We start from the raw sequence: 13335 nt of genomic DNA on the forward strand, positions 1-13335 counted from the left end.
GCAAGGATATAAAATATTAAGACTGTACTTTTTCATTGCTATTGATATTTTGGCGCAATTTTGTGCATCGCGTCACTGTGTGCGACGATCCCAGGGCGACGCTCGAAAAAGGAAACAGCCCCAGTGTGATAGGCTGGTTGCTGTCATGTGACACACGCCACCACAAGAAAGCGGAAACGCATCGTAGAGCGAGAGCTGGCTCGCTATGTGGGGTAAGGTAAGTTAAACTACGTTAATTTAGTAAATAATAATAATAATGGTGTTGTTTTTTGTTGTTTCGAACAAAATATAGGTATACTTATCATGACCAAAAACCCTTCATGCTGTAAAACAACTAGAATCACGCGAAATTAGTGCAATTTCTTAGTGAATGTCTTATAATGGTAAAAGACGTGGACAAATGCGTGATAATTAGCCAAATAAATAATTGTTATGGTTATTTGGTTAAATTATCGAAATGAGTGCGATGGTGATTGAGATGGTGTTTGACATTAAATTATAAGCAGGTCAGTTTCACGTAATAAGCTATTTGTTTCTTTGGGTCTGGGTAATTCATGTGACAAAAAATTCTGTTATGCTACTACCGTTTTTCTGAAAAACAAAGCAACATTTCTATCTCCAAAATAATGCATTTCTGAGTGTACTACGTAGTGCATGCAGCTTTTAATGTCCAAAGTAGCCTATACTGATTTTCCTGCATAAGAACTACAAATACTCCTTCAAAACTACAGTGTTGACACTTGAAGTTGTGGAGTTATATTTTAGTAGCCTATTCTATAATAGAATAAATACCCACATCAGTTTTACCCTTGTCTCACCTGTATACAAGGGTACAAGGTGTATGAATTGCAGTAGTGATCAAATGAAAAAGGAAAGAAAGGTGTCCTGATGTGTTGTTTAGGGATGGTGCTGCAATGTTTTCTCGACATATCTTTATGTCTTTTTTTCTCCCCTCTACTTATGTTTTCACAGATCCTTGCTCCTGATATCCTGATGTATGGGTTGCATTTCATTAAATTACTCCAACAGAACACTCACAGAAAGGAGAGTGGTGTCAAACTACAAGACAGCCAGTATGTAAGCAAGGCCTTGTTTGTCCTTGTTTGGCTACTCATTTGTCAACTTCCTGAAGAGGCTGAAGCATGCTGGCCTTGACACCTCAGTCCTTGCTTCCATTAACAGCTGTGTTATGGAGTGCATCCTCACATCATGGTCTACTGCAGCGGTGGATACAGAGGACAATTGGCAGGTATTTTACATCACTTTTACATTACTTTTACTGTGATTTTGCTAGATATGGTTGTCGCTGTGCTAAATATAGGCCCATATTGTAGATTTAGATTGTTTCTACAGATTGTAGAAAGTAGATTGAACTGATACATTTAGGCCTACACTGTTAAGGGACAGCTGAATTGACCACCTAAACCATATATTTTCTGAAAGCCTATAGCCTCTAGATGTCAATTAATATACATTAAGACATGTCCCACCTTCCCACTGACTTTGGTGCATCATAAGGCGTACATAGGCCCATATTGTAGATCGAGAAACGCATTGTACAGCTGATATATTTAGGCCTACACTGTTAAGGGACAGCTGAATTGACCACCTAAACCATATATTTTCTGAAAGCCTATAGCCTCTAGATGTCAATTAATTAAGACATGTCCTACCTTCCTACTGACTTTGACATATCAAAACTCCACCTCTGAAATGGGAGTGGTCAACTTTTTTTATGTTTTTCCTTCACAGTTTTTTTTGTGGGTGTCTCAGAGATCCCACCTTTGGAACATTTGTCAGGGGCCTCAAGGTGGTGCCGTGCGTTTTGGTCCCATCCCTCTAGCACCTAGCTTTACCGCGCCAGCAGAGGGAAACCTTGTATGTTTCGAACCGTTTATCTCCTTCCGGGAATAATCCACCGACTCCAAACTGAGCCTGGCTTGTTTGTGATGTCCCGTTGTTCAACATATTCTGATTTCATACTGATCGGATCAACATAAGTGTGCTTTTTGGCTAAAAATTGAAAAATGGCTAAATGTTAAAGCAACACCAAAGAGTTTTTTGTACCTTAAAATAGTGTTTCCAAAATCGTTTCAGTGGTTCATCAACTCGTAACAGGGTGAACGGCACTTTCTGCATCCGCTTCGAGGCCCTCTATCGGCTATAACCGCACTATGTAAGTTTGCCGGATCGGGTAGCGGATATGTAGTTCGATGGAATGAGACATGAGAAACTACAAATTTGACTTGCATCTGATGTCGCAATACATCGTACTTTCATAAAATCATGCAACATATTCTACCTTGTCTGTGGACATTGTTATTTGCAAAGCTGGTGCTGGATAAACAAATAGTGCGTGCGACAGAGGAAAAGTTCTTTGGTGTTGCTTTAAATTGCCAAAAAAGTAGGCACAATGCTTTGCGTTACAGCTAGAGCGATGAAACTTTGCACGCTCTATGTGGGTCTTGTGCAGAAGGTCTGACTTGAATTTCAGCCTCGTAGCTCCATGCTACCACCCAAAACTCCACCTCTGAAGTGGGAGTGGTCAACTTTTTTAAAGTTTTTCCTTCACTGTTTTTTTTGTGGGTGTCTCAGATATCCCACCTTTGGAACAGTTGTCAGGGGCCTCAAGGCGGTGCCGTGCGTCTTGGTCCCATCCCTCTAGCACCTAGCGTTACCGCGGCAGAAGAGGGAAACCTTGTATGTTTCGAACCGTTTATCTCCTTCCGGGAATAATCCACCGACTCCAAACTGAGCCTGGCTTGTTTGTAATGTCCCGTTGTTCAACATATTCTGATTTCATACTGATCAGACCAACATAAGTGAGTTTTTTGGCTAAAAATGTAAAAATGGCTAAACGTTAGCAATTCCACTGCTTTGTTATTTTGCCACCATATGTACCCTAGCAACACCCAAGCAACCACCTTAATTACCCTAGCAACACCCAAGCAACCATCTTAATTACCCTAGCAACCACTTGTATAATGTCAAGCTAGCAACCACCATAGCAACCAACATGCTTACCCTAACAACCACCATAGCAACCATGTTATTTTGCATAGCAACCACCATATCTACCTTAGCAACACCATAGCAACCATTCAATTTACCCTAGCAACAACCACAATATGACCATAGTAACCACATGACATGTCCTAATGTATGTTAAATCACACCTACAACTGACCAGCTTTCAGAAAATATATGGTTTGCATGGCTGAAACTGCTTTGCCTTTGAGTTGGAGCTCAAAACTTATCATATGTGTACCTCGTTCGCCAATATACAAAATAGTGCCATGTATAGAGTTATGAACACTGATCGTATGATATTCAAAAGTCTGCAGGAAAGTAGGTCAGGCTTTCAGAATACAGTGGGACATGTCTCAATTCATGCTAATATTGGGTGCAGTGAAGAAAGAAAGGGAGGGAGGCTGCTTTTAAAAGAGAGGGAAAGTATAATATTTTTAATATTGTTTTCAGATGAAGAATTGGTGCGGTGGTGAGGCTGGAGCACCCCTGGCTTTTGCCGTATGGGTTGACTTCAGCAGTGAGTCACCCACCGTTAATTTCACAGGTATATGTAATATGTTTTTATTCAACAACATTTCAATGATGAGATCTATCGAAGATGACATTCAATGGAAGAACAATTATTTTAGTATGGTCACAATCTGGCCCTGAGTTTTGATAAAAATGATATTGACATGGCAACACAAACCGAATTGATAATGGATTTTAAGGGTTTTTTTCCCGGTTACGGTTCATTTAGGGCCAAAGTATCTTGAGGCCTTTTGGACCAATGACAGGAAGGCTGAGCTGCTAAACATGTACACTAATAGGGGTGTGTCAAGTGGTATGTATAAATGAAAGTGGTGTTAAGGTTTGTTTCTGTGTCAATCCTTTCTTGAAGTTCAGAAAAGGAACCTTAACATTTGTTTTTAATGACACTGAGCGTACTGTCTTACAGATGCTTTGGGGGGTGAGAGGCCATACGTTGACCCTGATATCAGTGGCACACATTGCCGGATGGCAATTGGCCGTCTGATAAAAGAACATGGTATGACTGGCATTGTATGTTTTCAATTTCCTTATTTAAAGATCAAAATGATGCAGACTACTGAATCTGATTACACTTTAACACCCTTCTATCTCAGCACTGAGTCAGGGTTTGTCTCGGTCTGAATATCTGCCACAACACAGGCCGCCTTGGTGGCCTGAGGAATTGCCCTTTGCCTCAGTCAGTGACGGTATGTTAATATTGACCAACTATTACTGTTTCAACTGCATGCACACAGCTGTTGCAACATGATTTGACTTTTCATAAGAGTATATGATAAAACCAGTAATGATGCATTGTTTGCCATTTTTTATGGAAAAGGTGAAGGGCGTAAAGCTTTCACTGCTGAAAAGCTGAGGCAGGTGGTACGCTCATACAATGCGTATTACAATCTCCAGGTATATATACAAATGCATGAACCTGTCTAAAACCTTTTGCATACCAGTGTGTTTTACAGACTAAAACAGATTTGTACACACATATCTAACAATAATGAGGCACCACCATCACCCCCATCACCAGCACCAGCAGCAACACCAACAGCAGCACAAACACCACCAGCACCACAAACACCACCAGCAGCAGCGGCAGATCATAAAGAAGGATCACAATACTACATGTCATTTCCTTTAATGTGTCAACATCTTTTGGAAAAGTAAAGCATCTATCATCATAAAGCAATCTCACTTTTCTTTGTTGATAAGCTACGTGTTTTTCATCGTAATTGATTCAATATCCAAGTGTGACAGTTTTGGTGTACCATGAACAGAACAGGACAATTGGAAACAGTTAGCCACCTATGTTACAGAGTCTAAAAACAAGCAGATTAGCACTAGCAGATTTAGAAATAGCTTCTTTCCCAATGCAATAACAATAAAGGAATTCATTCATTTAGTCATTTCAGTTTGTATTACTACTTTCATTATTATTGTTGTAATCTCACATGTACTATGGCTATCATAATTAAAATGAGATAGATACATAGATAATGTGTCAGTGAAAATACATATATGAGCCAATGTTCCAGCAGATGGGGTATGGATATCGGGCATGCATATCCACTCCTAGGCCTATTCTCCTACACTCCCCCTGTAGTAGCCAGCATTACATTGAAATCTCTCACTTTGGCCTATAGGACACTGACTGGATCTGCTCCTTGTTATTTTAATTCAATGATCAAGATGTACTTCCCCAACCGCCCACTGCTGTCTTCTGATTACCATTTGTTCTGTCGACCACTCATGAACGCTAAATTCAAGACTCTTCCTCAGTGGTTCCATGTGGGTGCAATAAGTTGCACAGTGCTCTTTGTTCCTGTGATAGTTTACAGTGTTTTAAAAGGGGTCTAAAGGCACATTTGTTCAACATGCACTTAGTCCATTAAACAGTAAGCAACTTGTTATTATATCATTGATTGAATGGGCATTTGTTTATTAGCCTATTGCTTGTCCTTATTACAGTCTGATCAACATCTTAATTTATTCCCTGTTCAATTTAGGTGTTATATCGTTTTATATATTTATATGTTGCTTTGAACAGCAAAGATTAGGATAATGAGCCTCCTTATTCTTCAGCCAAGCAGGTAGGCCTACGGGGCGTTGCCTAGCAACAAGGGTCAGAAGTAGCCTACTGTACACGTTTTTCGATATTTTGTGGAATTATACTTCTTTTCATTGAATGCCAATGAGTCATGTACTAACTTGCTTTAACTATTTCTCTACATATTATACCCAGCAAAAGTCGTCTGTGCCAGTGTGCATCCTAACAATAATTTGTTTATGTTTTAATACAAAGCCGTTTTAATGAACTACAAATTCGGCGCCATTGTTATAAAGCAGCGTTGAAATGAACGCTACACGTCATGGGGCATGTAGTCTAATTACAGAAATAGCTATAATTTCAAAATTACAAAAATATTTGTATATATAACATGAGAAACATGCTTGAATTATTAAGATGTATCACCTGCTTGACTATAAAGTCAAAAGCTTGCAACATTTGTAATATTTTTAAATACATGTTATTTTCCCATTTTTGCACATGAGGTAGCCTACATATATCATTGCATATATCAGATAAAAGCACAATATAGATGTTATGAGGTGCTTGGTTTGATCCATGAACTTGTGTGCATCCAAAATCTCTTATTGCAAAATCCTTAGAGAAGCTGATTAAAGCTGAGCTCCTAATCAAGGAGGATCCTTCCCAGTTTGCCTATAGGGCCAAGAGGGGGGTGCAGGATGCTACCATCACTCTACTAAGTCTTCTCTATAAACACCTGGAGGAAAGTGGGAATCATGCAAGGTTGCTCTTTGTAGATTTCTCCTCGGCATTTAACACCATCCAACCCCACCTACTGATTGAGAAACTACTGAACAACTTTAGCCTTGACCCAAGCCTGATTGGTTGGCTACTTGATTTCCTCACGCAGAGTTCAGAGAGTGAGGGTAAATAAAGTGCTGTCCAGTGGCCTAACATCATCCACAGGCTCACCTCAGGGGTGTGTTCTCTCCCCCCTGTTGTACATACTGTACAACAATGACTGCCGCAGCCAGTATGACAACAGGCACATTCTAAAATTTGCAGATGACTCTGTAATTGTCAGTCTCCTGAATTCCCATGAGAATGAGCATGGCCCTGTTATCAATGAATTTGTGTCATGGTGTGAAGATGCTTTTTTGCATCTGAACATCAGTAAAACCAAGGACATGTCCATAGATTTCAGACGCCTTCCCCCTGTTCCAAAGCACAGTGTCATCAACGATCAAGATGTTGAAATTGTATCATCTTACAAGTACCTAGGCACCTTGATTGATGACCGGCTTAAGTTCGACCTGAACACCACCTCGGTGTGCAAGAGAGGGCAACAAAGACTCTCTGCACTTAGGAAACTGGCTAAGTTTCAGGTGGACAAAACATTGATGGCATTGTTTTACAAAGCTTTTATTGAGTCAATCCTCACATTCTCCATTATCTGCTGGTATGGAAATGTCACCATCAGAGACAAAAATGCACTTTCCAAGATAGTAAATGTGGCCAGTAAGATAGTGGGAGTGAAGTTTGTTAGTCTCACCGAATATTTTAATAAGCAGGTGTTCAACAAAGCGATACAAATATATCAAGACACAAGCCATCCCCTGTATTCTGAATACGTGCTGCTGCCACCTGGCTTGCGTTTGTTGGCATCCTATTGCTTTTAACCATAGGTACAAAAATTCCTTCATCCCCTTTTCTATTCAAGTACTGAATGTACACAACAGGAAAAGATAGATTTGTCCATTTAGTGACCCCCCCCCCCCATATTCATTCACTTCCTCCTCTTATATCTAACTTATTTAATTAAGTTTTATCTTGGTTTTACTGACTTTTTAGGCATTGTCAGACCTATTTATGTCGTGTGGTATGTGATCCTGTCTGCAATCAAATTGCCCATTTGGGACAAAGAAATAAATTGAACTTGAAAACTGTCAAAAAATGCAGCCGAATAGCTGTGTGGATGGTACTTTGCAGGGCTGTCGCGTAGGTCAAAACTGACCAGCAGAACTGACCATGTCATGCAAATTATGTTTATTTCATATCAAAACACTTGCATCAGGTAAAAGCACAATATAGATGTTATGAGGTGCTTGGTGTACTCAAGTAAATGTACTCCGTTACTGTCTGGCTCTGACTGCGCTGTAGTAGAATTTGCTATATGCACATGATGGGAATGCTCTATGTGTCTCTGCTGTCTTTGAAATGGCAGGTTATCTTTTGTGTGTATTCCTGTTTTGCTTTACTGATGCTAGGGGAAAGTTTGGCTCTCGTTGTTCTCAGATCAGTTTCATCCTTGGCTCTGAAGGCGTTCTCGGCAGCCTATGGACATCTCCTGTCATGTCTTCCAGTTAGCCGGGTCTTTGTGTGTGTCACATCATCGATGCACTTACTGATGTAAGAAGTAACAGGAGCTCCCATGCCACAAGGCACCTGGACCCTCTAGACCACAGTCAAAAACAACAGCAAGTATACTACAATAGCAACAATGACTTAAAACAAATATCAAAAGCAGTAATTACTCTGTGGCACTTTTAAATGTTTAGTGAATGAAAGTTCTTCTGCCAGTTTGTCCTAACAACTGCAATACAAGAAGTAGTGGGAGACAAGCTAACAACACACAACACGGTGATTCTTTGTTGAGAAAACAGGGTGGTAAAACATGTGTGATACTTCCTATTCAATATGGCAACTAGTAGTCTTTATTAACTTATATTATATAAAAAAATACAAAAGAACAACACTCAGCTAAAATATTTGTTGACTGTTGAGTGAGTGAGTGAGTGAGTGAGTGAGTGTGTGTGTGTGTGTGTGTAGATCTTTATCTTGCAGGCTCCCAGGTTGGCAGACAGGTTTTCCCGCTGAGAAAAAAGGGGGAAGATGGTTAGTGAAAAAGACTGTAACCTGTATTCCAGTTTGATTAGATATTCTAGTGGAGGGATGTTTAGATTAACCAATGTCATACTAGTGTTACAACTAATAAAATATCTGAATACTCCACAGTATGGAAATAAAAAAAACTGGGCCCTGACATTCTGAATTGACAAAAGTTACATTATCAACATCTCAGGTTAGTACATTTACAAGTTCAGAGTGCAAATGAATAAAAAATAGTTTATAGCTCACACTCACCCCAGACAACACTCTACTACCAATTGCCATAAAACCCTACTGTTCATACTTGAATTTCCCCTTGGGGATCAATAAAGTATCTTTCTATCCATCTAAAACATCAGGTACACAGGAGTGTTACAATATAAACTGATTTACGGTATATATGTTTACATGTAGCCTGCAGTACCGGTATATAACTAAATTATAGCATAGACTATAATAACTAAATCTGGTACATTTACATGTCCTACAGTATATGTATGGCTGCTGGAACAACGTAATTTCCCTTTGTGTAATTGTGAGTATCTGGTGTAAAAGATAACCAACTCACCACATTTTGGAAGGCACCCAATCTATTAGGATCTCCATCTTCCCCTGTGGCAGGCAAACAAAGACATAGAAAAATAGTGTCTTGCTTAAAAAGATAACATTGCACTCAACTTAACATTCAAATTTTAACACTTCACATCAGTGACTATCAGCGTTTTGTAGACACGTAACACTTTTTATGATGTTCAGTTAATATCTCCTCATGGTCCACTCACTTTACATTCCCTATACGAGCTGTAAAACATCCTGGTCAATTTACACAGTCCCATAAACTGGAACATAGAGTAACTGCAGACAAACATTCTGGGGTTGGTAGCATCTCTAACAATATTAAAACATGCCATGAATATTTTTCAGAGAATACTTTATATTATATTTATATATAATATAGGGGTGAGTTATCTCTGGCGTGTCTTGTTCGGGATTTTGAACATAAACACAAAGATGAACAAACGCAATATCTGGTACGATTACTGATACTGACAGTTACTGATCACTGATTTCAATTATTCCGCAGTGCCATTATACATTTTTAAAAGTGATCAAAAAGTACTGTTACATCATCCATTGTTTTATTTTCAATTTTGTGTATGGAAATAACCTTTGTCTTTCTCTTTTTTAGTACTCTTCTGTACTGCTGCTTGTACATAGGGCTGTTGTGGGGGCACTCTTGTTCTTCACTTCCTTTTCTAGAAACTGTTTGACATAAGCAAATAGTAGAATGTTAATCAAAATGTTAACATACATACAGAACACAAATAACAAGCATATCATATAATTCATCATACAGTGTACAGATTAGGGCCTGTATCTTACATTCTCCGCAACTGACTTTCTTCCCTAACGCAATTACCATTGCTAATCTACACTTGGTGGAAAGCCACATTTTCTGACATGAAGATGGCCTCCTCTCATTGACCCGGCAAATTGTTTGGATCGGTCAGCGCTTTCTTTCCTGAAAGAATACAAGCAACACAAACAATACACAATGTACAATAAGGTCAAATGTGAAATGTAGGAGTGATGTCATGATATTTTTCTGTACATTTTGTTATTTGATGTCATCTAATTTTCAGTGTCCCACATTTTTCAGAATTGGGATTTGTATAGAGACGTTATAATGTATAGAAAATGTGGAATCACCTTTAACCATTAAGGTGAAAATGTCATTAATGTTATTGAGGCATTTACTTTCCCCCCCACTTAACCTCAGGCCCTGAGGGAGAAGCATTTGTGGGTTTCTCTTTGGGTATTCAAGAAGGAGGACGGGACTCCAGCCCACAGCATTGAGCTTCTCAATCTGAAAAAAAAAAAACCCTGTTACTTTAAAAAAACATTTATAAATTGTGCCAGTGATATATGTTTACGTTTATGTATTTAGCAGACGCTTTTATCCAAAGCAACATACATATAAATTACAACACGCTACGGGCTAGCAGATGCTACGGGAATGCACTAGTTGAGAATGTACTAGTTGAGAATGTACTTGTTGAGAGTGTATGTGGGAAAGGTGTGAAAATATGTGCGTGGGTTTGGTGTGCATGTCTATTTGCATGTGTGCATGATTCATGTATGAACGTGTCACTACAGGAGCATAGTAGAGGTATTACTCATTTTGACACTTCATTCTTAAAGGTTGTATCAGTGATCCTGGCGGATATTGCCTGTGTTTTTGTTATTGTTTATGTTCAAATTTCTTAGCAGACGTTTTTGTCCGATATATAACTCATTTTATATTTTGTCTGAGGACCAAACAAGACACACAAGAGATAACTCAACCTTACCACCAGTATTCATTTTTAAAAAATCCATGCAATGCTTGGTTATTGTTAGTGGTGTACTACCAACCACAATGTTAATGTCCGGTAGACTCCGCGGTTTGTGGTGCATGGGCTGCGTAAAAATACCAGAGTCTTTTTCAGCGCCTAGAATGACAGGAGAGCTAGCCGACCATGAGAAAATATTAGCTGAACATTATAAAAGTGTTTTGTCTTTACAAATCGCTCATCATCGCTGATACAACCTTTAACCTAACATTAGTACTATGGTAATGTAACCAGGGCCTGTGCTAGCCATTTGGGTGCCCAAAGCACAAATGCATGGTGCCACTCTGGTGCCCCCACTATTTTGGATACTTTATATTGTTGGTTGGTTTAATAGGCCTACTGTTGGCAATGAAAAGTCGTAAATCTACTATGGGTCTCCAACGTCGCTCTGTCAGTAGCCTGGCTGCCTGCCCCTTCTGAAGGCTAAAGCAGTAGGCTACCTTTAAACATAATTGTTGCTGAGAGGAATCCCAGCCTACGAATTCAATAACAAAATAAATCATGCATAATTAAAAATTACCTTGATTTAGGCTACTTGGGTATGGCATAAGGCTTGGCTACACACAGTAAGGTTAATGTGCAAAAAATGAATGAAGTGGCTATTGGCTCGCAAATAAACAGCGGATGGAAAACCTGACACAGTTTGAACTAAATTTAAACTGAACATTGAAGCATAAAATACCAATCATATTTGATATTGGCCATGAGTTCCAACATTGAGCAATATAATCAAACAATCCAAAAGTTAATTAGGCATAAATCCAAACTAGACCGAGAATCTTCTGCTTTTGATACCATGCCACTCCAAATGTGTCTCACCATAAAACGCAGGAAAAAATACCTTAGGCCTGTTGTCCATGAAGGCATGCCTGGCAAATTGATATTTTATGAAGATGTAACTGGTTGCTTTGCTTTCATTAATGGTTTAGCTAGTCAAGTTTGCAAGGAAGAGACATAACGTGTGAACAGGCCACAATATCCAGTAGGGACGCGCTCACACAGATGCGGTAGCGGGCAGGAGAACTGTTAGCACAGGCTTTACATAAAATTATTCAACAGAAGCCTTATAAGAAATAAATGCCTGCCTCGAATAAAGGCCTGTGGTTTGCACAACCTAAGTAGCCTAAATAAAAGACCCGCCACAATTTGAGGATTTGCGGCATGATGATTTTCTACGAGCTATATTTTTTTGGTGCCCCCCAGGCACTTGGTGCCCCACGCGCAGTGCATGTTCTGCTTGTGCGGAGCACCGACACTGAATGTAGCACAAATGACTTACCAGAATAATAGCATCATCCATCAGATGGGAGGTCAGTTGATTCTTTTTGGTATTGGCCTCCCAGGTTTCCTTTTTTTCATTGAAGCTTTCTAGTTGTTTTTTTTGCCTCAGCTTCTGTGGCTGTGGTGCCGTGCATACTGGGCATATTTTGCACCCATTAAAAATGGATGCAAGACATGCAGGGCATTTTTTTTTTTAACCCTCCCATGACAGGCTGCAAAAAATCAACAAGAAAAGCATACCGGTAATTAGAATTGCTATTGTTTAAAAATACAAATTCCTCAGTTGTTTAGAGAGATTGAACCATTAAACAACATGTTCAGTCTTTCAACTCAGTTGTAATAAAGGCAATCCTGTAATAAACAAGATTTCATCTATTTCAAGACTGATATTTGGGACCAACTCAGGGTATCTAGTATAACACTATGCGATTTGCTGTTCCTACATTAAACGTGGATTGATGATTCGGTGTTCCCCCAATGCCAATTGGATATTTAACAGAATCCGATGCTCTTCAGGTTAACAATAATAAAGTAACAATTTAGTGTCTTTCAAATTTGTGAAAATAAAAATCTTGGAATACTTACTATATGAGAATGAAAGGGTGAGTGTGTGTGTCTGTGTGTGTGTGTGTGAGAGAGAGAGAGAGAGAGAGAGACAAGCATGTATCTCGTAAATTATCTGTAACAAAGACAAAAAACATTATTAGAATGATATTTTATCTCTACATTATTAGCAAAAATGATAGATATGATATGATTACTAGTTACATGTTCTACAAGAATAGAATCTCCTTGACTCTAATCGCCTGACCATCAAATTGCTCAGTAACCATTCATGTTATATTCTACACAAGAATGATTGAAGCACATGCGTACATTGCACACACATAAGATATCATATCCACTTGGCGCCTACTACTACTACTTTTGCATACCCCCCCCCCCCCCCCCAAAAAAAAAAAAAACAACCCCTGCTGATCTGCACCATCTATCTATCATAATATATAAAGCAACAATCGTCTGTGTGTCTGTGGCTCGCTGGGTACTTGTATAAACTTAGCCTTGCCAGACTTATAAACGCTTTAACTTCAAGTAGTAGCATGAACTATACAGGATGAAACCATTTGGCTTAGCTAGCTGCTAATGTGGCATCCAAAAGCCCATGTCTGGTTGCCCAGTTGGCAAGTAGCTGCT

General features: G+C 39.2%; 2 long non-coding RNA genes across 7 annotated transcripts; one reads left to right on the forward strand and one right to left on the reverse strand.

The window, feature by feature from the left end:
• LOC143116556 (uncharacterized) lies at positions 1–4960 on the forward strand. 4 transcript variants are annotated; one of them, XR_012985845.1, is made up of 8 exons: positions 1–217; positions 973–1077; positions 1183–1249; positions 3481–3574; positions 3770–3853; positions 3968–4057; positions 4155–4247; positions 4379–4960. It is a non-coding gene; the product is annotated as an uncharacterized LOC143116556 (long non-coding RNA). The 4 variants fall into 4 exon arrangements; XR_012985842.1 differs by having other exon boundaries at positions 973–1249; XR_012985844.1 differs by having other exon boundaries at positions 973–1249; positions 4503–4960.
• A 3309-nt stretch (positions 4961–8269) lies between these two features.
• LOC143114167 (uncharacterized) lies at positions 8270–13041 on the reverse strand. 3 transcript variants are annotated; one of them, XR_012984856.1, is made up of 7 exons: positions 12727–13041; positions 12140–12353; positions 10178–10334; positions 9851–9989; positions 9636–9730; positions 9036–9079; positions 8270–8451 (listed from the first exon to the last, which is right to left on the reverse strand). It is a non-coding gene; the product is annotated as an uncharacterized LOC143114167 (long non-coding RNA). The 3 variants fall into 3 exon arrangements; XR_012984859.1 differs by lacking the exon at positions 12727–13041 and having other exon boundaries at positions 9888–9989; positions 12140–12720; XR_012984855.1 differs by lacking the exon at positions 12727–13041 and having other exon boundaries at positions 12140–12720.
• Positions 13042–13335: the final 294 nt, after the last annotated feature.

The sequence above is a fragment of the Alosa pseudoharengus genome, unplaced genomic scaffold (genome assembly GCF_046254945.1).
Source record: "Alosa pseudoharengus isolate Yale_2024_CS ecotype anadromous, Long Island Sound unplaced genomic scaffold, YU_APseudo_1.1 YU_APseudo_1.1_scf_11, whole genome shotgun sequence".
Taxonomy (NCBI): domain Eukaryota; kingdom Metazoa; phylum Chordata; class Actinopteri; order Clupeiformes; family Clupeidae; genus Alosa; species Alosa pseudoharengus.